This window comes from Pristiophorus japonicus, chromosome 15 (genome assembly GCF_044704955.1).
Source record: "Pristiophorus japonicus isolate sPriJap1 chromosome 15, sPriJap1.hap1, whole genome shotgun sequence".
In the NCBI taxonomy this organism is placed as follows: domain Eukaryota; kingdom Metazoa; phylum Chordata; class Chondrichthyes; family Pristiophoridae; genus Pristiophorus; species Pristiophorus japonicus.
Genome location: NC_091991.1, coordinates 31,196,270 through 31,219,652, shown reverse-complemented (window position 1 = coordinate 31,219,652; position 23,383 = coordinate 31,196,270).

Sequence of the window (23,383 nt, the reverse complement as noted above, 5' to 3'; positions counted from 1 at the left end):
AGGCACAGATCCAGATCCATTGTCCTTGGCACATGGTTGACCACTTGCCAATATATTTACTTCTAGCAGCCCGGTGAGAATAGAATAGCCTTTCTTTATAACTCGCACATTGCTCATGTTTTTTCATTTGATTTGAAAGTCGCAGGATGGAAGGAGCGTATCCCTTTGTCCTAATCCTTTGCTTCAAAAACAGCTTATTCATTTGCCTGCAAGTGGAATTTGCAGATATCTGTAACTTCTCTTCTGTACGTTACCAGCAGCTGCATGGAATTAAATACAAAACCCATTGCGGTAGGCAACAGTGTGCGGATGATGTTGAAATCAGTGATGTGTGATAGAAGTGTAACTCTAAACTTATAGGGGGGAGATATTGGCTGCCTTTGCACCTCCCGTTAGCGCCTCCGGGGGGTGCTACCAGCTCTGCGACCGGACACAGTGAGAGTACCGATGCCCGCGAACTTCCGTTGCAGGTTAGCGGCGGTTGTAAACCCTAACGCCACAATCTCCTGGGCATGCAGGTACAGTAGGCAGTGAAAAAGGCAAATGGTATGTTGGCCTTCATAGCTAGGGGATTTGAATATAGAAGCAGGGAGGTCTTACTGCAGTTGTATAGGGCCTGAGTGAGGCCTCACCTGGAATATTGTGTTCAGTTTTGGTCTCCTAGTCTGAGGAAGGACGTTCTTGCTATTGAAGGAGTGCAGCAAAGGTTCACCAGACTGATTCCAGGAATGGCTGGGCTGTCATATGAGGAGAGACTGGATCAACTGGGCCTTTATTCACTGGCGTTTAGAAGGATGAGAGGGGATCTCATATCAACATATAAGATTCTGACGGGACTGGACAGGTTAGATGCGGGAAGAATGTTCCCGATGTTGGGGAAGTCCAGAACCAGGGGACATGGTCTTAGGATAAGAGGTAGGCCATTTAGGACTGAGATCAGGAGAAACTTCTTCACTCAGAGAGTTGTTAACCTGTGGAATTCCCTGCTGCAGAGAGTTGTTGATGCCAGTTCACTGGATATATTCAAGAGGGAGTTAGATATGGCTCTTACGGTTAAGGGGATCAAAGGATATGGAGAGAAAGCAGGAAAGGGGTACTGAAGGAATGATCAGCCATGATCTTATTGAATGGCGGTGCAGGCTTGAAGGACCGAATGGCCTACTCCTGCACCTATTTTTCTATGTTTCTATGCACACATCCCGTGGACAATGGCGATGCTGAGCAGCAAAAAGAAATGGATGAAAACGATTTGCAGCCAGTGAGACGGATAGGTAGTTAAGTTAAATGATTTACCTGGCCTTTTAACAAAGAGTCCTGTCCTATCAGTCACAAGTCAGTGGCCCACTCAGCTCCATGCCCTCCATTTACACCTACTGTACCTCAGTTACTGTGCACGGCCATCAATCCATTGACTGCTACATCAATGAGCCAACAATTGTAGCCTCACAGCACACAGCTGAAGAGGCCTTGCAAATACTGGTTCTCAGGGCGAAATACGCATGCGGCGAGAACCGGATTTTCCGATCTGTCAAAATATCTTTCGACAGATCCAACGCATCCCCACAGGAAGGACATCCGCGGGACAGAGATTGGGCTATTTTGCCCAGCGAATGTTCTTCAAGCTCTTACGCCTAGTAAAAGCAGGAGTATAGTCTATTTTTACCGGTGTAAGAGTTTTAAAACATAGAAAAATTACATTTAATCACTCATTTTTATATTAAAAACCCTGTCCATTAAGGTAAGTTTATTTTTAACCCTATGAAAACACATTAAAAAAATTCAAAAAATTTTTTTTTTTCTAAAACATGTAATTTTAATTATGAGAAGTGTTTTTTTATTTATTGTGTTTCTTATTTTAGGGGATATTCTCATTGATAGTAATGGGAGCTCGTAAAAATGGAGTTCCCATTATTATCAATGAGAATATCAGATAGTGATTGGTGGTCCAGGGCCACGTGACTTCAGGATACGAATACGTACCTGGAGGACATGTTCCCGTATGCTGCACAGTGAATGGAGGCCTCCAACTGGAATCCTATGTTCCTCCGGGACCACCAGATATATTCGTAGAAAAATTTTGTGTCGGAGGTGTAATGTCTGTAGCTCCACACTGTGGACTCCTGTGGCACTGCCATCTTAAGGCTGTGTGTGCTGTGAGCTCCCTGAAAATATCACAATGGTGGCGAAGATGGAATTAAGCGGATAACACAAAGCTGCAATTTTTGTTGGTGGAGAATTCAGCCAGCCGACAGAGAGATTTTGAGAGCTTCTCTGTTTTGAATAACAGCTACAAATCCGAGGTAAATTACAAGCACACTTGTTTGAACTGCCAGAGTCCAGATTGCCATGCCTATAGGGGTAATAGGGTGTTTGGGAGAATTTCAATGCAACCGTGAAAGATTCAGAGCATATGTGGAGCGGCTAGATATATTTTTCACCGCAAATAATATCATCGAAGTCCCCGATGATGAAAACCATAACTGGGGGGTGTTGGAATGACAAAGGGCTATTTTCTTAAGTGAAGCAGGGCCCGAGATATATCAAACCTCGAAAAATTTGCTTGTGCCTGTCAAGCCAAAGGACACAACTCTTAAACAGATTGCACTACAGCCCCGTCCCCTTGAAAATTGCTGAAAGTTATCGTTTCGGAATACGAGATCAGTTAACCGAAGAAAATATCAGTGAGTACATTGTAGCATTAAAAAAGCTATCTATTCACTGTAATTTCAGAAACTTTCAGGACCGAGCATTGCGTGACCGCTTTGTTTGTGGGATGAAAAATGATGCGATCAGAAGAAAGTTATTGACAACTCCTAACTTGACTTTTGATTTAGCTTGTCAGACAGCTATGTCAATGAACATGGCCAACCAATATCCCTGAGAATTTCACACTATTTTCAGTCGTCAGACAACTGAGGTGAAGCGCATGCAGGTTAAAAGTAAAAGGCGGTTGGGCCCCAAAGTCTCAGAAACTGGCAATGGTAACAGAGCATTGAAGTCCTGCTATAGGTGCCTGGGACAACACATTGCTCAAAGTTGTCCATATGTTAAGGCAGAGTGCTTCTTCTGCAGGAAAACTGGCATCTTGCGAAGGCTGCCGACTGAAGGGTAAACCAGCTTTCAAAGCTATGAGTAGAAATCCCCAGAGACTACATAGCATGGAAGAAAAATAACAGGACGAGGAGATGTTAGAGTTAAACGTCATCAGGAGCACGAGGTTAACGGACGGTGATTCAAAAAGTATCATAATCCACATAGATGTTGCAGGAACCAAGATACCCATGGAAATCGACACTAGTGCATCTGTGAGTGTAGTACCGGAGTCGCTATAACTCAACAAATTGCGTGATTTCCCATTGGAAAAATCCAAGATAGAGCTGCGAGGCTACTTGGAAGAGAACATTCCTTTGGTAGGTCGTATCACCGTACCGGTGAAATACAAGGATCAATTTCAGAGCTTTCCTCTATTAGTAGTGGCAGGAGACAAGCCTGCCTTACCAGGAAAAAATTGGTTGGGATCACTGAAGCTCGATTGGAGTGAGATATTTCGTGTTGAAACGAGATTTGCATCAAAGGATGTGGTTATCAAGAATTATCCGAAAGTGTTCTGTGAAACAGGCAGTCCGATCCAAGGCTTCAAGGCGAGGGCCAGGGTACAGAAGCACGCTAGATCGGTTTACTGCAAACCACGTTCCTTACCATATGCACTCAAGGAGAAAGTTGAGCAAGAACTCAAAAGACTAGAGATTGAGAACATTATTTCTAAGATAGATCGATGTAATTGGGCTACACCAATTGTTGTTGTACCTAAGTCCGATGGTAAGGTAAGATTGTGTGGTGATTATAAAGTAACCGTAAACCAGGTTCTAGAGGGTAATGTCCCCAATACATTGCCGAATATAGAAGATTTGTTCACAACACTGACAGGTGGTCAGACCTTCTCAAAGTTGGATCTTATGAATGCCTACTTACAGCTTGAACTAGATGAGGAGTCCAAGTCATGTTTGACTATAAATACTCATCTCGGCCTATATCAATTTAATAGGCTACCATTTGGAGTGTCTTCTGTCCCTGCCATATTCCAAGGGGTGATGAACCAGATTTTGCAAGATATTGAAGGGGTAGTATGTTATTTAGATGACATACTAATTTCAGCACCAAATAGGCAAATTCATATAACATATTGAATGAAGTCCTCAAACAGCTAGAGAAGCACAGAGTGCCTGCTCGCAAGTGTGAGTTATTTCAAACCTCAGTGGAGTACTTAGGGTACGGAGTAGACAAAGATGGTGTTGATGATGATGATGATGATGACATCCAACCAAGGGAAAGCTGGATGCAATCAGAAATGCACCCACTCCCAAGAATGTCACTGAACTTCGATCATTTTTGGATCTTTTGAACTATTATGGGAAGTTCCTACCAAATTTATCTACACTATTACATCCACTGAATGAACTATTGAAAAAACAGGTCCATTTGGAAGTGGTCAGAAGAATGCGATACAGCATTCAAGGAGTGTAAAAGCAAATTGGTAGAGAGCACCATGTTAGTTCACTATGACATATCTAAGGAGATCAAGCTAGCCTGTGATGCCTCTCCGTATGGAGTTGGGGCAGTGATCTCTCATGTATCACGTAGTGGGGAGGAGAGACCAATTACTTTTGCTTCACGCACTCTCAGTGTCAGTGAGTGCAATTATGTGCAAATTGAAAGGGAAGCTTTGGCATTAATTTTTGGGGTCAAGAAGTTCCACAAATACTTGTATGGTCGTAAGTTTACCATCGTTACGGACCATAAGCCCCTGACAGCAATCCTCCATCCAAAGTTCCCAGTTCCAACATTAGTTGCAGCCCGAATGCAGAGATGGGCTTTGATTTTGTCAGCATACACATATGATACTGATACAGACGATCAGCTGATCACAGTAATGTTGATGCTATGTCTAGATTGCCTTCCCCATCACAATTTACACCCGATTGGGAAGAAGTGTTCTATTTTTCATACATTGATGAACTGCCAGTCACAGCTGAAGAGATTGGTAGAGCAACCAAACGTGACCCAGTTATGTCAAAGGTGTATGATTATATTGCAAATGGATGGCCAAACCAGGTAATAGACAAAGGTATTCATCCATTCTTCATTCGTAGGAATTAATTATCAGTCAATAAAGATTGTATCACGTGGGATGCAAGAGTGGTTATACCAAATAAATTCAGGTCCAAATTATTAGGTGACCTCCATGACCAGCACCTGGGAATGTGCTTGACCAAGAGTTTTGCATGCAGTTACTTATGGTGGCCAGGTCTTGATAAAGATAGAGTACATCGTCAGCCAGTGTATGCCATGTCAATCGGTAAGCAAGCAACCACCATCAGTATCATTACAGTCATAGAAATGGCCTCCCAAGGTGTGGCAAAGGCTACATATCAATTTTGCTGAGTTAGAAGGATAACAATTGATCATTGTGATTGATAGCCATTCGAAGTGGGTTGAGGTGTTTCCAATGTGTAAAATAACAACAAGTAAAACATTAGACATTTTGCGAAGATTATTTTCTTCATTTGGCCTCCCAGAAGAAATTGTTTCTGATAATGGACCACAATTTCGTTCAGAAGAATTTGCACAGTTCACGAGAAAAAATGGTGTGAAACATATCAAGGTTCCACCATACCACCCTGCTTCAAATGGTACAGCAGAGTGCACTGTACAAATTGTAAAACGTGCCCTCATCAAACAGATGTTGGATCCAAATCCAAAGAAATGACAGTTGTCATTGGACCACAAATTGGCTAATTTCCTAATTACATATCGTAATACTCCTCACACAACTACTGGTAGAACACCAGCAGAGTTGTTTCTGAAACGACAGCCACGAACCAGATTCTCGTTGTTAAAACCAAACTTGGCACAGTCCGTAGTAGAGACACAATTAAGACAGAAAGAGAATCATGATAGAGGTAGAATAAGATAAAGAAGTGTGAAATTAAATCAGAAGGTGAGAGTGAAGAACCATCACCATAAATGGTTAAAGTGGTTACTGGGAAGAGTGGTGAAGATATGTGGTCCTTGCACATATTTGGTCAAGATGTTTTATAATGGACAGGTTAGGTTTGTTAGCATTGATCATATTTTACCTACAGACATGGAAATAGTTGAAGATGGGAATGATTCACTTATTTCTGACTCATCACATAGTTTTGATACACCAGCAGCATATCCTACATCCAATTTACTGGAAACAAATCCAAGAGAAAGTCAGAATTTAAGTCTGAGTCCGAGTCAGGCAAATAAACAATCTGAAGTTAGAGAGTTCAATTGGAAATCAAGGGCATCCCTTGGAGGAAAACTTTCCTCAGGACCAGCCTCGAATGAATATAAATTCAATACCATGTTTTGAAGGTTCTGTTTGAGAGTGAAGGTGTTCTCTTCAAAACAGAAAACAAGTGGTTTAGCTTGATTTGTAAATATGGCAAAATAAGTTCATATCTTTTGTTATGTATAACCAGGCAAGTTATGTATGATGATTCTTTGTTATAATTACTTCTTCTTTAAGGAGGGAGAAGTGTAATGTCTGTAGCTCCACACTGTGGACTCCTGTGGCACTGCAGCCAGTTATAATAAAGGGACGAAGTCACCTAACTGGTGACTTCTGGAAGCTTCTGCCATCTTAAGACTGTGTGTGCTGTGAGCTCCCTGAAAATATCACAGGAGGCGTTCATCCGAAGGAAGCCTCCGACCGCAATTCTCCCCCTAATATGTTCCTTTTCAAAATTCTAGGCTGATAGGTGCTGTAGAAATGCAAATCCTTCTTTTTTTTTTCAAATAGAAACATAGAAACATAGAAACATAGAAAATAGGTACAGGAGTAGGCCATTCGGCCCTTCGAGCCTGCACTGCCATTTAATGAGTTCATGGCTGAACATGCAACTTCAGTACCCCATTCCTGCTTTCTCGCCATACCTCTTGATCCCCCTAGTAGTAAGGACTACATCTAACTCCTTTTTGAATATATTTAGTGAATTGGCCTCAACAACTTTTTGTGGTAGAGAATTCCACAGGTTCACCACTCTCTGGGTGAAGAAGTTTCTCCTCATCTCGGTCCTAAATGGCTTACCTCTTATCCTTAGACTATGACCCCTGGTTCTGGACTTCCCCAACATTGGGAACATTCTTCCTGCATCTAACCTGTCTAAACCCATCAGAATTTTAAACATTTCTATGAGATTCCCTCTCATTCTTCTGAACTCCAGTGAATACAAGCCCAGTTGATCCAGTCTTTCTTGATATGTCAGTCCCGCCATCCCAGGAATCAGTCTGGTGAACCTTCGCTGCACTCCCTCAATAGCAAGAATGTCCTTCCTCAAATTAGGAGACCAAAACTGTACACAATACTCCAGGTGTGGCCTCACCAAGGCCCTGTACAACTGTAGTAACACCTCCCTGCCCCTGTACTCAAATCCCCTCACTATGAAGGCCAACATGCCATTTGCTTTCTTAACCGCCTGCTGTACCTGCATGCCAACCTTCAATGACTGATGTACCATGACACCCAGGTCTCGTTGCACCTCCCCTTTTCCTAATCTGTCACCATTCAGATAATAGTCTGTCTCTCTGTTTTTATCACCAAAGTGGATAACCTCACATTTATCCACATTATACTTCATCTGCCATGCATTTGTCCATTCACCTAACCTATCCAAGTCACTCTGCAGCCTCATAGCATCCTCCTCGCAGCTCACACGGCCACCCAACTTAGTGTCATCCGCAAATTTGGAGATACTACATTTAATCCCCTCGTCTAAATCATTAATGTACAATGTAAACAGCTGGGGCCCCAGCACAGAACCTTGCGGTACCCCACTAGTCACTGCCTGCCATTCTGAAAAGTAGCCATTTACTCCTACTCTTTGCTTCCTGTCTGACAACCAGTTCTCAATCCATGTCAGCACACTACCCCCAATCCCTTGTGCTTTAACTTTGCACATTAATCTCTTGTGTGAAACCTTGTCGAAAGCCCTCTGAAAGTCCAAATACACCACATCAACTGGTTCTCCCTTGTCCACTCTACTGGAAACATTCTCAAAAATTCCAGAAGATTTGTCAAGCATGATTTCCCTTTCACAAATCCATGCTGACTTGGACATATCATGTCACCTCTTTCCAAATGCGCTGCTATGACATCCTTAATAATTGATTCCATCATTTTACCCACTACTGATGTCAGGCTGGCCGGTCTATAATTCCCTGTTTTCTCTCTCCCTCCTTTTTTAAAAAGTGGGGTTACATTGGCTACCCTCCACTCCATAGGAACTGATCCAGAGTCTATGGAATGTTGGAAAATGACTGTCAATGCATCCGCTATTTCCAAGGCCACCTCCTTAAGTACTCTGGGATGCAGTCCATCAGGCCCTGGGGATTTATTGGCCTTCAATCCCATCAATTTCCCCAACACAATTTCCCGACTAATAAGGATTTCCCTCAGTTCCTCCTTCTTACTAGACCCTCTGACCCCTTTTATATCCGGAAGGTTGTTTGTGTCCTCCTTAGTGAATACCGAACCAAAGTACTTGTTCAATTGGTCTGCCATTTCTTTGCTCCCCGTTATGACTTCCCCTGATTCTGACTGCAGGGGACCTACGTTTGTCTTTACTAACCTTTTTCTCTTTACATATCTATAGAAACTTTTGCAGTCCGTCTTAATGTTCCCTGAAAGCTTCCTCTCGTACTCTATTTTCCCTACCCTAATCAAACCCTTTGTCCTCCTCTGCTGAATTCTAAATTTCTCCCAGTCCCTGGGTTCGCTGCTATTTCTGGCCAATTTGTATGCCACTTCCTTGGCTTTAATACTATCCCTGATTTCCCTTGATAGCCACGGTTGAGCCACCTTCCCTTTTTTATTTTTACGCCAGACAGGGATGTACAATTGTTGTCGTTCATCCATGCGGTCTCTAAATGTCTGCCATTGCCTATCCACAGTCAACCCCTTAAGTATCATTCGCCAGTCTATCCTAGCCAATTCATGCCTCATACCTTCAAAGTTACCCTTCTTTAAGTTCTGGACCATGGTCTCTGAATTAACTGTTTCATTCTCCATCCTAATGTAGAATTCCACCATATTATGGTCACTCTTTCCCAAGGGGCGTCGCACAACAAGATTGCTAATTAATGACTCTCTAAACTACAGGTGACCAAAAGCTTGCCATTTTATCTTCCTGCAGGTGAACTCTGTATGTGGGACTACTGTTTTGTGGCACAATACTTCCCTTTAGTGACCTACTCTACCCATTCAATTCTCCATTGGGAGCAGCAAGTATGAAGGTAGACTACTAATCCTCAATGAGAGCCTCAGGAGCTGGATGTGCCCTCGTACCTCTGGGTTCACAAGGATGCTGTGCAACGCTTTGTAGCACTTTTTACACTGGGATAGCTGCCTCGTCGCCACCTCTCTACCTCTCTTTCCTCCTTCAAAACGCTCCTAAAAACCTACCTCTTTGACCAAGCATTAGGTCACCTGGGCTAATTTCTACTTATGCGGCTCGGTATCAATTAAAAAAAATCTCATAATACTCCTGTGAAGCGCCTTGGGACGTTTCACTACGTTAAAGGCGCTATATAATTGCAAGTTGTTGTTGTTGTTGCTCTTTGTCGCCTGGCCTAATAATTCCTTATGTGGCTCGGTGTCAAATGTTGTCTGATAACGTTCCTGTGAAGCGCCTTGGGATTTTTTAGTCTGTTAAAGGCGCTCTATAAATGCAAGTTGTTGTTGTTGCTGCTCCTGCCCACTTAATGGCACTTCAGTCGTTTGAGATGGAGTGATCTGATGTGGCATTATCTTGAAGGTCACCTATTTCATCAGTGCTTTCTCCTGCTCGACAAGACGCACTGCCATTCCCAGGGGAGGGTGCCCCTGAATGCCGCACAGGGCAAACCTGACTGCACTCATGGCACAGAAACATAGAAAATAGGTGCAGGAGTAGGCCATTCGGTCCTTCGAGCCTGCACCACCATTCAATATGATCATGATTGATCATGCAACTTTAGTACCCCATTCCTGCTTTCTCTCCATACCCCTTGATTCCTTTAGCTGTAAGGGCCACATCTAACTCGGTTTTGAATATATCTAACGAACTGGCCTCAACAACTTTCTGTGGTAGAGAATACCATAGGTTCACAATTCTCTGAGTGAAGAAGTTTCTCCTCATCTCGGTCCTAAATAGCTTACCCCTTATCCTTAGACTGTGAACCCTGGTTCTGGACTTCCCCAACATCGGGAACATTCTTCCTGCATCTAGCCTGTCCAGTCCCATCAGAATTTTATATGTTTCTAGGAGATATCCTCTCATTCTTCTAAACTCCAGTGAATATAAGCCTAATCAATCCAGTCTTTCTTCATATGTCAGTCCTGCCATCCCAGTAATCAGTCTGGTGAACGTTCGCTGCACTCCCTCAATAGCAAGAATGTCCTTCCTCAGATTAGGAGACCAAAACTGTACACAATATTCAAGGTGTGGCCTCACCAAAGCCCTGTCCAACTGCAGTAAGACCTCCCTGATCCTATACTCAAATCCTCTCGCTGTGAAGGCCATCATGCCATTTGCCTTGTTCATCGCCTGCTGTACCTGCATGCCAGCTTTCAATGACTGATGTACCATGACACCCAGGTCTCGTTGCACCTCCCTTTTTCCTAATCTGTCACCATTCAGTTAATATTCTGTCTTCCTGTTTTTGCCACCAAAGTGGATAACCTCACATTTATCTACATTATACTGCATCTGCCATGCATTTGCCCACTCACCTAGCCTATCCAAATCACACTACAGCTTCTTAGCATCATCCTCACTGCCACTCAGCTTAGTGTCATCTGCAAACTTGGAGATATTACATTCAATTCCTTCATCTAAATCATTAATGTATATTGTAAATAGCTGGGGGGGGTCCCAACACTGAACCTTGAGGTACCCCACTAGTCACTGCCTGCCATTCTGAAAAGGACCCGTTTATTCCTACTCTTTGCTTCCTGTTTGCCAACCAGTTCTCTATCCACGTCAATACATAACCCCCAATACCATACGCTTTAATTTTGCACACTAATCTCTTGTGTGGGACCTTGTCAAAAGCCTTTTGAAAGTCCAAATACACCACATCCACTGGTACTCCCTTGTCCACTCTACTAGTTACATCCTCAAAAAATTCTAGAAGATTTGTCAAGCATGATTTCCCTTTCATAAATCCAGGCTGACTTGGACCGATCCTGTCACTGCTTTCCAAATGCGCTGCTATTACATCTTTAATAATTGATTCCAACATTTTCCCCACTACCGATGTCAGGCTAACCAGTCTATAATTTCCTGTTTTCTCTCTCCCTCATTTTTGAAAAAGTGGTGTTACATTAGCTACCCTCCGATCCATAGGAACTGATCCAGAGTCGATAGAATGTTGGAAAATGATCACCGATGCATCCACTATTTTTAGGGGCACTTCCTTAAGTACTCTGGGATGCAGACTATCAGACCCTGGGGATTTATCAGCCTTCAATCCCATCAATTCCCCTAATACAATTTTCCGCCTAATAAGGATTTCCTTCAGTTCCTCCTTCTCACTAGAGCCTCGGTCCCCTAGTATTTCCAGAAAGTTATTTGTGTCTTCCTTAGTGAAGACAGAACCAAAGTATTTGTTCAATTGTTTTGCCATTTCTTTGTTCCCCATTATAAATTCACCTGATTCTGACTGCACTAATTCACTAATCTTCACATATCTATAGAAGCTTTTGCCATCAGTTTTTATATTTCCTGCAAGCTTACTCTCATACTCTATTTCCCCCTCCTAACTAAACCTTTAGTCCTCCTCTGCTGAATTCTAAATTTCTGCCAGTCCTCAGGTTTGCTGCTTTTTCTGGCCAATTTATATGCCTATTCCTTGGATTTAACACTATCCCTAATCTCCCTTCTTAGCCACAGTTGAGCCATCTTCCCCATTTTATTTTTACGTCAGACAGGGATGTACAATTGTTGAAGTTCATCCATGTGATCTTTAAATGTCTGCCATTGCCTATCCACCGTCAACCCTTTAAGTATCATTCGCCAGTCTATTCTAGCCAATTCATGTCTCATACCATCGAAGTTACCTTTCTTTAAGTTCACGACCCTAGTCTCTGAATTAACTGTGTCACTCTCCATCTCCATGAAGAATTCTACCATTTTATGGTCACTTCCCCAAGAGGCCTTGCACAACAAGATTGCTAATTAATCCTCGCTCATTACACAACACCCACTCTAGGATGGCCAGCTCTCTAGTTGGTTCCTCGACATATTGATCTAGAAAACCATCCCTTATAAACTCCAGGAAATCCCCCTCCACCATATTGCTACCAGTTTAGTTAGCCCAATCTATATGTAGATTAAAGTCCCCATGATAACTGCTGTACCTTTATTGCACACATCCCTAATTTCCTGTTTGATGCCATCCCCAACCTCACTACTACTGTTTGGTGCTCTGTACATAACTCCCACTAGCGTTTTCTGCCTTTTGGTGTTCCACAGCTCTACCAAAACAGATTCCACATCATCCAAGCTAATGTCCTTCCTTACTATTGCGTTAATCTCCTATTTAACCAGCAATGCTACCCCACCTCCTTTTCCTTTCTGTCTATCCTTCTTGAATATTGAATACCCCTGAATTTTGAGTTCCCAGCCATAGTCACCCTGGAGCCATGTCTCCGCAATCCCAATTACATCATATCCGTTAACAGCTATCTGCGCAGTTAATTCACCCACCTTATTACGAATGCTCCTCGCATTGAGACACAGAGCCTTCATGCTTGTTTTTTTAACACTCTTTGTCCTTTTAGAATTATGTTGTAATGTGGTCCTTTTTGATTTTTGCCTTTGATTTCTCTGCCCTCCACTTTTCATTATCTCCTTTCTACCTTTTGCTTCTGCCCCCATTTTACTTCCCTCTGTCTCCCTGCATAGATTCCCACCCCCTGCCATATTAGTTTAATCCCTCTCCAACAGCACTAGCAAACACTCCCCCTAGGACATTGGTTCCAGTCCTGCCCAGGTGCAGACTGTTCGGTTTGTACTGGTTCTACCTCCCCCAGAACCGGTTCCAATGTCCCAGGAATTTTAATCCCTCCCTCTTGCACTATTCCTCAAGCCACTTATTCATCTTAGCTATCCTGCTATTTCTACTCTGAATAGCACGTGGCACTGGTAGCAATCCTGAGATTACTACCTTTGAGGTCCTACCTTTAAATTTAACTCCTACCTTCCTAAATTCAGCTTGTAGGACCTCATCCCGTTTTTTACCATTGGATATGTGATGATAATGCATCTTCAAGAAAGCGGCTGTCTGGACTTTCACAACCTAAAATATCTCTTGCATAAAGCTTCTGAAGTTCTAAGTGTCTTGGCAAAGTGAAGAAAATTTTGAGTTCTTGTAAGATTTTTTTAGTTTTGAGCATTTAGTGGACAATTTGCATCTTGCCTATTTTGCCCAGGTTTTGTTTTCTGTGGAGCTGCTGTTGCAGCTTTATGATCTCGTTAAAAGTTCCATAAGTTGGTCTAAAATGGTAACCATTTCCAGAAAATAGGTTTGGTAATGCACGCTGCGATATGTGTGCGCACTAGGTCCGTGCAGCAGAGCTGGTCTCCAGTCATCTTGGTTAATCCTTGCTACTGGACCAAGGCCTAGCTCTGTCAAGCCCGTGTGATGGCTGGTGTGCAACGGCCAACACACGTTAAAAAAAATCCACGCACAGGCATCTTCCACCCTTCAAGATTTAGTTCGAGACCTGGAATTTTGGGTCCTTCATTGAAACACCTGTGAACTTTTTGACGTGGAAGCAAGTCATCCTCGATTTGAGGGACTGCCTATGATGATGATTTTACCTATACCCTTGGTATCTATATGCACCACGACAACTAGCTGTTCACCCTCCCCCTCCAGAATGCCCTGCAGCTGCTCCGAGACATCCTTGACCCTTGCACCAGGGAGTCAACATACCATCCTGGAGTCTCGATTGCAACCGCATAAATGCCTATCTATTTCCCTTACAATAGAATCCCCTACCACTATAGCTCTCCCACTCTTTTTCCTGCCCTCCTGTGCAGCAGAGCCACCCACGGTGCCATGAACGTGGCTGCTGCTGCCTTCCCCTGATGGGCCATCTCCCCCAATAGTACCCAAAACTGTATGCCCGCTTTGCCAGCCAGCAAATAGGGGATTGAAGGCAGAGACATTCGGACACTTGCCCACAGACTCAGTTTGATGCCTCCACATCATACCTTTACACTTATTACACTTATTCTCACTCTATACGTGAGTGCGATTTAGGTGTCCTAACTCGCACCGAGTCCCACTCACCCATCACCCCTGTGCTCGCTGACCTACATTGGCTCCCGGTTAAGCAACGCCTCGATTTCAAAATTGTTATTCTTGTTTTCAAATCCCTCCATGGTCTCGCCCCCTCCCTATCTCTGTAATCTCCAGAAGCCCCACAACCCCCCAAGTTATCTGCGCTCCTCTAATTCTGCCCTCTTGAGCATCTCTGATTGTAATTGCTCAACCATTGGTGGCCGTACCTTCTATTGCCAAGGCCCTAAGCTCGGGAACTCCCTCCCTAAACCTCTCCGCCTCTCTACCTTTCTTTCCTCCTTCAAGACACTCTTTAAAACCTACCTCTTTGACCAAGCTTTTGGTCATCTGCCCTAATTTCTCCTTATATGACTAGGTGTCAAATTTTTTGTCATAATACTCCTGTTAAGTGCCTTGGGACATTTTACTATGTTAAAGGCACTATATAAGTACGAGTTGTTGTTGTTCTATACAGCCTTATCAAAGGCTGATAAATATTTAACATCTATTTAGAGCTTTACAAGTACTCAATATCCACTCCCACAGCCATCACCCCATATGTGGCCACTTTCCTTTAAGTGGTTGCATCCTTTTAAATGTGAGCTGCAGCCTTTCCAGAGCTTCAGGCTTTCAAGATTCAGGGGTCCTCCATGGAATTGTGCTCCTTATACAAGTTGCTCATGGTGCGCCGAGCACTTTAGGAACATAGGAACAGGAGGAGGCCATTCAGCCCCTCGAGCCTGTTCCGCCAATCAATGAGATCATGGCTGATCTGCGACCTAACTCCATATACCCGCCTTTGCCCCATATCCTTTAATACCTTTGGTTAGCAAAAAGCTATCAATCTCAGATTTAAAATTAACAATTGATCGAGCATCAATTGCCGTTTGCGGAAGAGAGTTCCAAACGTCTAACACAATTTGGGTGTAGATGTGTTTCCTAATTTCATTCCTGAAAGGTCCGGCTCTAATTTTTAGACCATGCTCCCTAGTCCTAGAATCCCCAACCAGCAGAAATAGTTTTTCTCTATGTACCTTATCTGTTGCCCTTAATATCCTGAAAACTTCAATCAGATCACCCCTTAACCCTAAATTCTCAGGAATACAACCCTAATTTGCATAATGTCTCCTCGTAACTTAAACCTTGAAACCCTTGAACTTTAAATTAGATCCATGAGCTGGACTCACAGATTTCTGTCAGAGTAGCTCTTCAGAGCACTGTGTGCCTGCGGGTCCTGATAGTCCTTATGAATTAGCTCAAAAGATGTTAGAGGCAACTAGGCTTGGATGGAGAAATGGTCCCGCTTGCAGAGTTATAGAATACATCTCTAGGCTGCATATCATCATTAAGACTCATGGGGAGGCTTGAGAGCAAACACAGATGGTAAACTATTGGACCAAGGGGTGCCTCATACTCAAAGATGTCATTGTTATCTCTATTGATTACGTGCTAGTGAAGATTAAGGTCAAGATCAATACAAAAGATATGCAATACTTTTGAGGAATGGTCTAATTAAATTTATACAATTGAGAGTAGGAATAATACATTGAGTGTCTGGTGCATGGTCTGGCCTGGTGTCCTAATGCATCAGTGGGGATTACTAGACATGTACCAGACCACAGGTAAGCTTGTGTCTTGACACACTGTCACAAATTGTTCATTGTTTTGATTCTGTCAGCAACCACCAATGCAATTTTCTGAGCCTTCTAGCTTTATTGCTGTTTAATTTTGCTGCTATTGATATTAAATCAAATAGCCAAAAATATAATTGCCTTACTTTAAAGAAGAAAGAATTGCTTGAAGAGGGAATACAGTATTTTCAGCACAAAGTGTTCTGTATGCCTATACAGGTTGAACCTCCCTTATCCAGAACTCCCTTATCCAGAACAACCCCTCAGCCAGAACCATTCCCGGCCACTGGGTGGCGCATGCGCAGAACTCCTACATGAACAAATTGAAGTCCTTCCTCGCTGCCGACTCCCGCAATCACTGGCCTGACCCCGCGATCCACCGTCCCCCATCCCCGCCACACCCACCCCCCCCCCACCCATGATCTCTCTGTCGCACTCCCAGCCCCATGCTAGTCAGCCCCGATATCCCCTTGCTCAGTACCTGTACCATCCAATTTAACGTGACCACCCTTCATATAGAAAAATCTCTTATCCAGAACAGGACAGATCCTGAGGGTTCCGGATAAGGGAGGTTCAACCTGTACACTAATTTTAGTAAATACATAGCAGGAGGTAGCTTCAAAGTAATGCATTTCCTCTTTCATATTTGATTCCTTATAAAATAACCTTACTTTTATTTGCCATTGTGTAACAGATCTGGAATGGAATGCTGAAAATAGAACTCCTGTGCCCTTGCTAAATAATATCATGAAGGCCCGCTGCTGGAGGGATGAAGGCCCGTCGCTGGAGGGATGAAGGCCTGCCATTGGTGAGGGGGTGATGTCCTGGTCGCCTGGTCGGAGGCTCACCTGCTCGCCGGGCGTTGTCATGGATCAAGAACCCCGGTCGTCATCGCTGATGGGTGGTGTGGTGAAGCCTGAGGTAGGCCCGAACCCGTGGGATTCGCAGGGTTGGGTTTAAAGCAGGGGTTTAAGGGTCCAAGACCCCCTATTTGGGTCTATTAGGGCTAGGGGAGGTTTAGACAGTGAGATGTGAGAGGCTGGGGGTGGGAAGTTGCCGGATGGCAGAAGATGGTAGTTGTTCAGCAAGGGAGCTCCCTAGGGAGCTGCCACCCCGGTGGCCATCTTAGGCACAGGGGACAAGTCCGACTGCGGCAACTACAGAGGAGTCTCCCTGCTATCAGCCACTGGGAAAGTGGTCGCTAGCGTCCTCTTCAATCATCTTCTCCTTGTGGTTGAGGAACTCCTCCCGGAGTCGCAGTATGGAATTCGTCCCCTACGGGGCACAACGAACATGATCTTTGCAGTGCGACAGCTGCAGAAAAAATGCAGGGAGCAGCGCCAGCCCTTATACATGGCCTTCTTCAACCTTACAAAGGCCTTTGACACTGTAAACCGTGAAGATCTATGAAGTGTCCTTCTCCGTTTTGGTTGACCCCAAAAGTTCATTAACGTCCTCCTCCTGCTCCACGACGACATGCAGGCCGTGATCCTTACCAACGGATCCATTACAGATCCAATCCACGTCCGGACCGGGGTCAAACAGAGCTGTGTCATCGCCCCAACCCTCTTCTCAATCTTCCTCGCTGCTATGCTCCACCTCACAGTCAACAAGCTCCCCACTGGAGTGGAACTAAACTACAGAACCAGTGGGTAGCTGTTCAACCTTTGCCGTCTCCAGGCCAGGTCCAAGACCACCCCAACCCCTGTCGTCGAGCTACAGTATACGGACGATGCCTGTGTCTGCGCACATTCAGAGGTTGAACTCCAGGACATAGTCAACGTATTTACTGAGGCATACGAAAGTATGGACCTTACGCTAAACATCCATAAGACAAAGATCCTCCACCAGCCAGGCCACACCGCACAGCACTGCCCTCCCAGTCATCAGGATCCACGGCACGGCCCTGGACAATGTGGACTATTTCCCATATCTCGCGAGCCTCTTATTAACAAAAGCAGACATTGACGATGAGATTCAACACCGCCTCCAGTGCGCCAGTGCAGCCTTCGGCCGCCTGAGGAAAAGAGTATTTGAAGACCAGGCCCTCAAATCTACCACCAAACTCATGGTCTACAGGGCTGTTGTAATACCCGCCCTCCTGTATGGCTCAGAGACATGGACCACGTACAGTAGACACCTCAAGTCATTGGAGAAATACCACCAACGATGCCTCCGCAAGATCCTATAAATCACTTGGGAGGACAGACGCACCAACATTAGCGTCCTCGACCAAGCCAACATCCCCAGCATTGAAGCACTGACCACACTTGATCAGCTCCTCTGGGCAGGCCACATTGTCCTCATGCCAGACACGAGACTCTCAGAACTCCTTCATGGCAAATGAGCCAAAGGTGGACAGAGCAAACGTTACAAGGACACCCTCAAAGCCTCCCTGATAAAGTGCAGCATCCCCACCGACACCTGGGAGTCCCTGGCCAAAAACCGCCCTAAGTGGAGGAAGTGCATCCGGGAGGGCGCTGAGCGCCTCGAGACTCATCGCCGAGAGCATGCAGAAAACAAGCGCAGGCAGCGGAAAGAGCATACGGCAAACCAGTCCCACCCTCCCTTACCCACAACAACTGTCTGTCGCACCTGTGGCAGGGACTGTGGTTCTCATATTGGACTGTACAGCCACCTAAGGACTCATTTTAAGAGTGGAAGCAGGTCTTCCTCGATTCTGAGGGACTGCCTATGATGATGATGATGATAATGATGAAATAATATCATAAAATTCCTGCAAAATTGTTTCTGGCCAAAAGTTCCATCCTTAGACCAGTGTTCCAAGATAGATGCAGTCTGTTCGATTAAAAACCATTTCTGTCGTGAATTTGGAATCTGATCAAAAGTTGAAGAGTTTTGTCCCAATTTGTGTTCATGCATTACTGCCTTCCACCATGTTTATATGCTGTGATTCGTTCTACTATTACAACACTGGTTGTTCAAGTTGGCAAGTTTTGTAGCTATTGTGTGTCTTGTTTGAAGATGGTAGAAAGTTGATTGAAAACTTTCAGAGGTACCTCTATGAGGATTCTTGGTAAGGACATTAGTCAATTCCTTGATCTTTAAGTCATGGAAGCTTCGGATGTATCAGAGACCTCACACTCATCATCATCACAGGCAGTCCCTCGAAATGAGAATGTCTTGTTTCCACTCCAAAAAAGGATGAGTTCACAGGTGTTTCAATGAAGGACCTAATATTCCTGAAGGGTGGAAGATGCCAGTGTGTGGATTTTTTTAACGTGGGGTGGCCGTTGCATACCAGCCATCACACGGGCTTGACAGAGCGCGGTCTTAGTCCAGTGGCAAGGGTTATCCAAGACGACTGGAGACCAGCTCTGCTGCACGGACCTAGTGCGCGCACATATCGCAGTGTGGGCTGGCCCGTGCTGCCCCTGGACCCTCGCCTCTTCTGGCCCCGAACTCACGCCTCTCCTGGGCCCCGAGACCCCACATTAGGTGCATATGAACTATTGTTTTAATCATGAAGAACTTTGTTGAACTGTTGATAGTATCTTGTTACACACCAAAAAAAAAACAACTCTTATGAAACAGTTTGCAAAATGTCGAAGGGACTGATCTGCAGAATGGAGTTCACCAAAACACTGGACCTTTGAACAATTATACTACCTACACAAGTTCTTATTAAGATATTGAAAATCAATATAAAATATAAAAAATGTTATGTCTTCACTTCCCGTTGTCAAGTTTTTCTATTATTATTTCCTATGCCCATGTAAACTAGTTATGCTGTAATTGCACCCTCCCACCAGTGGGAGCACTGTGGTGCCCCAGTTTTTGCATTTTCCAGCCCCTCAGCCTGCACTGCAGAGAAACTCCTGTGGTTCCAACCAGCTCCACTTCTTTGTTTTCCGAGTTGCGGTTTTGCTATTTGACTATAAATAAATATATTTAACAATTATATAAAAATATGAGCAGAATGTGTGACTTTGAAAGAAAGAAAGACTTGCATTTATATAGCACCTTTCATGCCCACCAGACATCTCAAAGCTCTTTACAGCCAATGAAGTATTTTGGAGTGTAGTCACTGTTGTAATGTGGAAACCACGGCAGCCAACCTGCGCACAAGCAAGCTCTCATAAACAGCAATGTGACAATAACCAGATAATCTTTTTTTTTGTTATGTTGATTGAGGAATAAATATTGGTCAGGACATTGGGGATCACACCCCTGCTCTTCTTCGAAATAGTGGCATGGGATCTTTTACCTGAGAGAGCAGACAGGGCCACAGTTTAATATCTCAAGTACCTGGTGTGGGACTTGAACCTATAACCTTCTAACTCAGAAGCAAGTGTGCTACCCACCGAGCCATGGCTGACACACTAAGGAGGGGACTGAAGAATTACCTGTGCATACCCTGGTCCAACCTCAGCCTTCTAACCTCAAGACTATACTTGGTCTTCACTCTCCATGTGTAACGTCAAACGAGATAATTGAGTATTTGTTTATTGGATTGCTGTTTAATAAAATGTTTTTATAATTCTGACTGGAGCCTTCCACAAGTTGTTTTTTTAATGGCTGGGGTATTGACTGACCTTGCAGCGGAAAACTGCAGCTAAATGAAATGTAATAAGTTACTGTCCAACACCAATGTGCAAAAGATTTACAACTATAGCCCTGCCAATCGTACTAATTAAACCTTCTTGCCCATCTGCTTTACTTCCCTGCATTAATTCCTCTTGCTTTACTGAAATGAAATCAGAGATCATTCAACCCTTTCTGTTTACAATTCTTAGAATGCATTCAGCAGTTTTGCACAAGGGTGCAATGGCCTTGACATGCGATGACTTTATCCTCCTCCACCAACTCCATCTAACTTCTGAAAGCCACTTGCACAATTACAATCCTCTTGACATATAAAGGTCATTAGCTAATTGATGAATTGAATTTGCAGGATGTAAATGATGCAGCTGATGATCTAGGCCCCTATAATTAATGCAGATAAATATTATCAGCGTGAATAGGTTATAAAAGTAATTTGCTTCTGACGGTTCACGCAATTTCCTTAATAACACATTTGCATTTTTTGTTGTTTGTTTTGCAATAATTATCACCAATAAATCTGTGTTCCATTTTCAGAATCATGTAAAACATTTATCATAATATTCTTGGGGTTGGATTTTAGACTTTTCTGTTTTTGAGGCGGAAATAGAGACGGGGCAGGAATGTTACCGGCTGGGAATAGTCTGCGCTTTGGTAAGAAAGTTTCGGCATCTGGGCCCTGCGTGTCGGGGGTGCAGCGTGAAGGGAGACGTTGTATACTTTTTGTGGCTCAAGGATGGGAAACTGGTGAACTAAAGTGCCGGGCCGTGTGCGCTCCGAGAGAAGTCTGGGGGCGGGGAAGGACCTTACAAAAATACAAAAACATTCCCAAAACATTGCCCACGCCACCACAACACAAATCGCTAAAAAAAATTATAAGAACAAACACTCCCACTTTCTTTTAGAGTACTTTACCTCACTCTCTGCCGTCGGCTATGCTGGACCGCACTGATTTCCCAGGCAGTCATTGCACTTCCGGGATCGGGGAAAAGTCTGAATTACTGCTGGTGTCGCATCGAGAGACGTTGCACATCTGGCACAGCTCTTCCCGGCGGTGTTGCTCAGCGCCACTGCAAAACCGGACCGGAGGATCGCTACAGGGCGCAGGAGACCTGAACGCTGCCTTTCAGGCCGCTCCGCGGCAAAACCCCGAGCGCATAGGACCAGAAAATCCAGCCCACGCATATGTCGGTTGAATTTTACTTCTACACGAAACCAAAGACTATTTCTCGGAGAATGTACAATTTGAGTTTCGACTGTTTGTTTTGTGACAATAAATGAATTTAATATAAAGATAAGCATTGTTCACTTTGCGTGTGGCTATGTGAGCTGTGATGTAGAGGGGAGGTGGCAGATCCTTGTGATTCTCATGGCCGGAGATTGCGACAATTAGAACTGACTTCCGTGTGAATGCAATCTGTCCACTAATCCGCCTTTCACTAAAGGGAATTGGAAGTTGTAGTTGAAGTTGGATGTTTGCGCAGGTTCAAACCAAATTGTGCCAGTTCCATCTGCTGTGGCTCTAATGTCTTCAGGCTGAAATCTTTATTTTGGTTAAGCCCACTGCTTGATGAAACCCAACCATAATTTTTGTGGATGTCTCTTTTCTTCACATCCACATCCCATGCCCATCCAGCATGGTCCATCTAAGTACTTTTTTTGCACAGCCAAAATCTTTGTCTTGATCCTCGCCATCAACTCAGTAATGTATTTGCTTCATGGGTTCTTTGCTTAAGAATTCACAGCAACACATTGCTATTAAGAACAAATTGGTTTATTATCAAAAGTTTAACAAACACATCCCCGCCGACACCTGGGAGTCCCTGGCCAAAGACCGCCCTAAGTGGAGGAAGAACATCTGGGAGGGCACTGAGCACCTCGCGTCTCATCGACGAGAGCATGCAGAAATCAAGCGCAGGCAGCGGAAGGAGCGTGCGGCAAACCAGACTCCACACCCACCGTTTCCTTCAACCACTGTCTGTCCCACCTGTGACAGAGACTAATTCCTATATTGGACTGTTCACAGTCATCTGAGAACTCACTTTTAGAGTGGAAGCAAATCTTCCTTGATTTTGAGGGACTGCCTATGATGATGAACACACTACACATTACCAGTTCATCCCCCAGCTCACAATCACTTACCTCATCGTGGATCCCCTGAACCCAACTGACTGGGGTTTTATTGAGTCTTATTAAACCATTCCCAACTCAACAGCTCTACAACTATTTTTGGTTGTACCTGTAAATCAAATGTAAATCAAATGGCCCCTTATTAAAGGGGCACTGTAAAGGGATAAAAAATTGTAGGGCTTATCAGTATTTGGAGGTTCTGAGGAATCGGGAGTTCCTCTGTCTTTATACGGATTGTATTATATGTAAAACTCGCTTATGTATGTAAAGCACGCTTATATACTTCTTGAATGGGTTTTAAGAAGGGGAAGCAGCAAAGCTTGCTATGTTGCAAAGCTTGATGGTTAATGAACCATCCGTTGTATTAACCTTAGTACAGACAAATGGAAACTTAAATATTCAGTACAGAACAAGGACAGTAAAATGTTTGGAAACATAGATTATAGCAGCATGGGAACAGAATGGTATTGATAGAGTTCTTGAGAGAGGGGTAAGGAGGCACCACCCTGGAAAACAAAGTTAATCAACACGTCATGAGGAACTGAGGCAAAGTTGACACCACTGAATAACACATTCCAGAAGGGTGACGTGTGATGGGAGATGGATTAGTGGGGGAGAGGCACTCGGAGCCAGTCTGATTAGGGTCGACGAATCAATGTAACTTTGCTGATAGCAGTAGGCCAATCGGTGGTTTTGTAGGA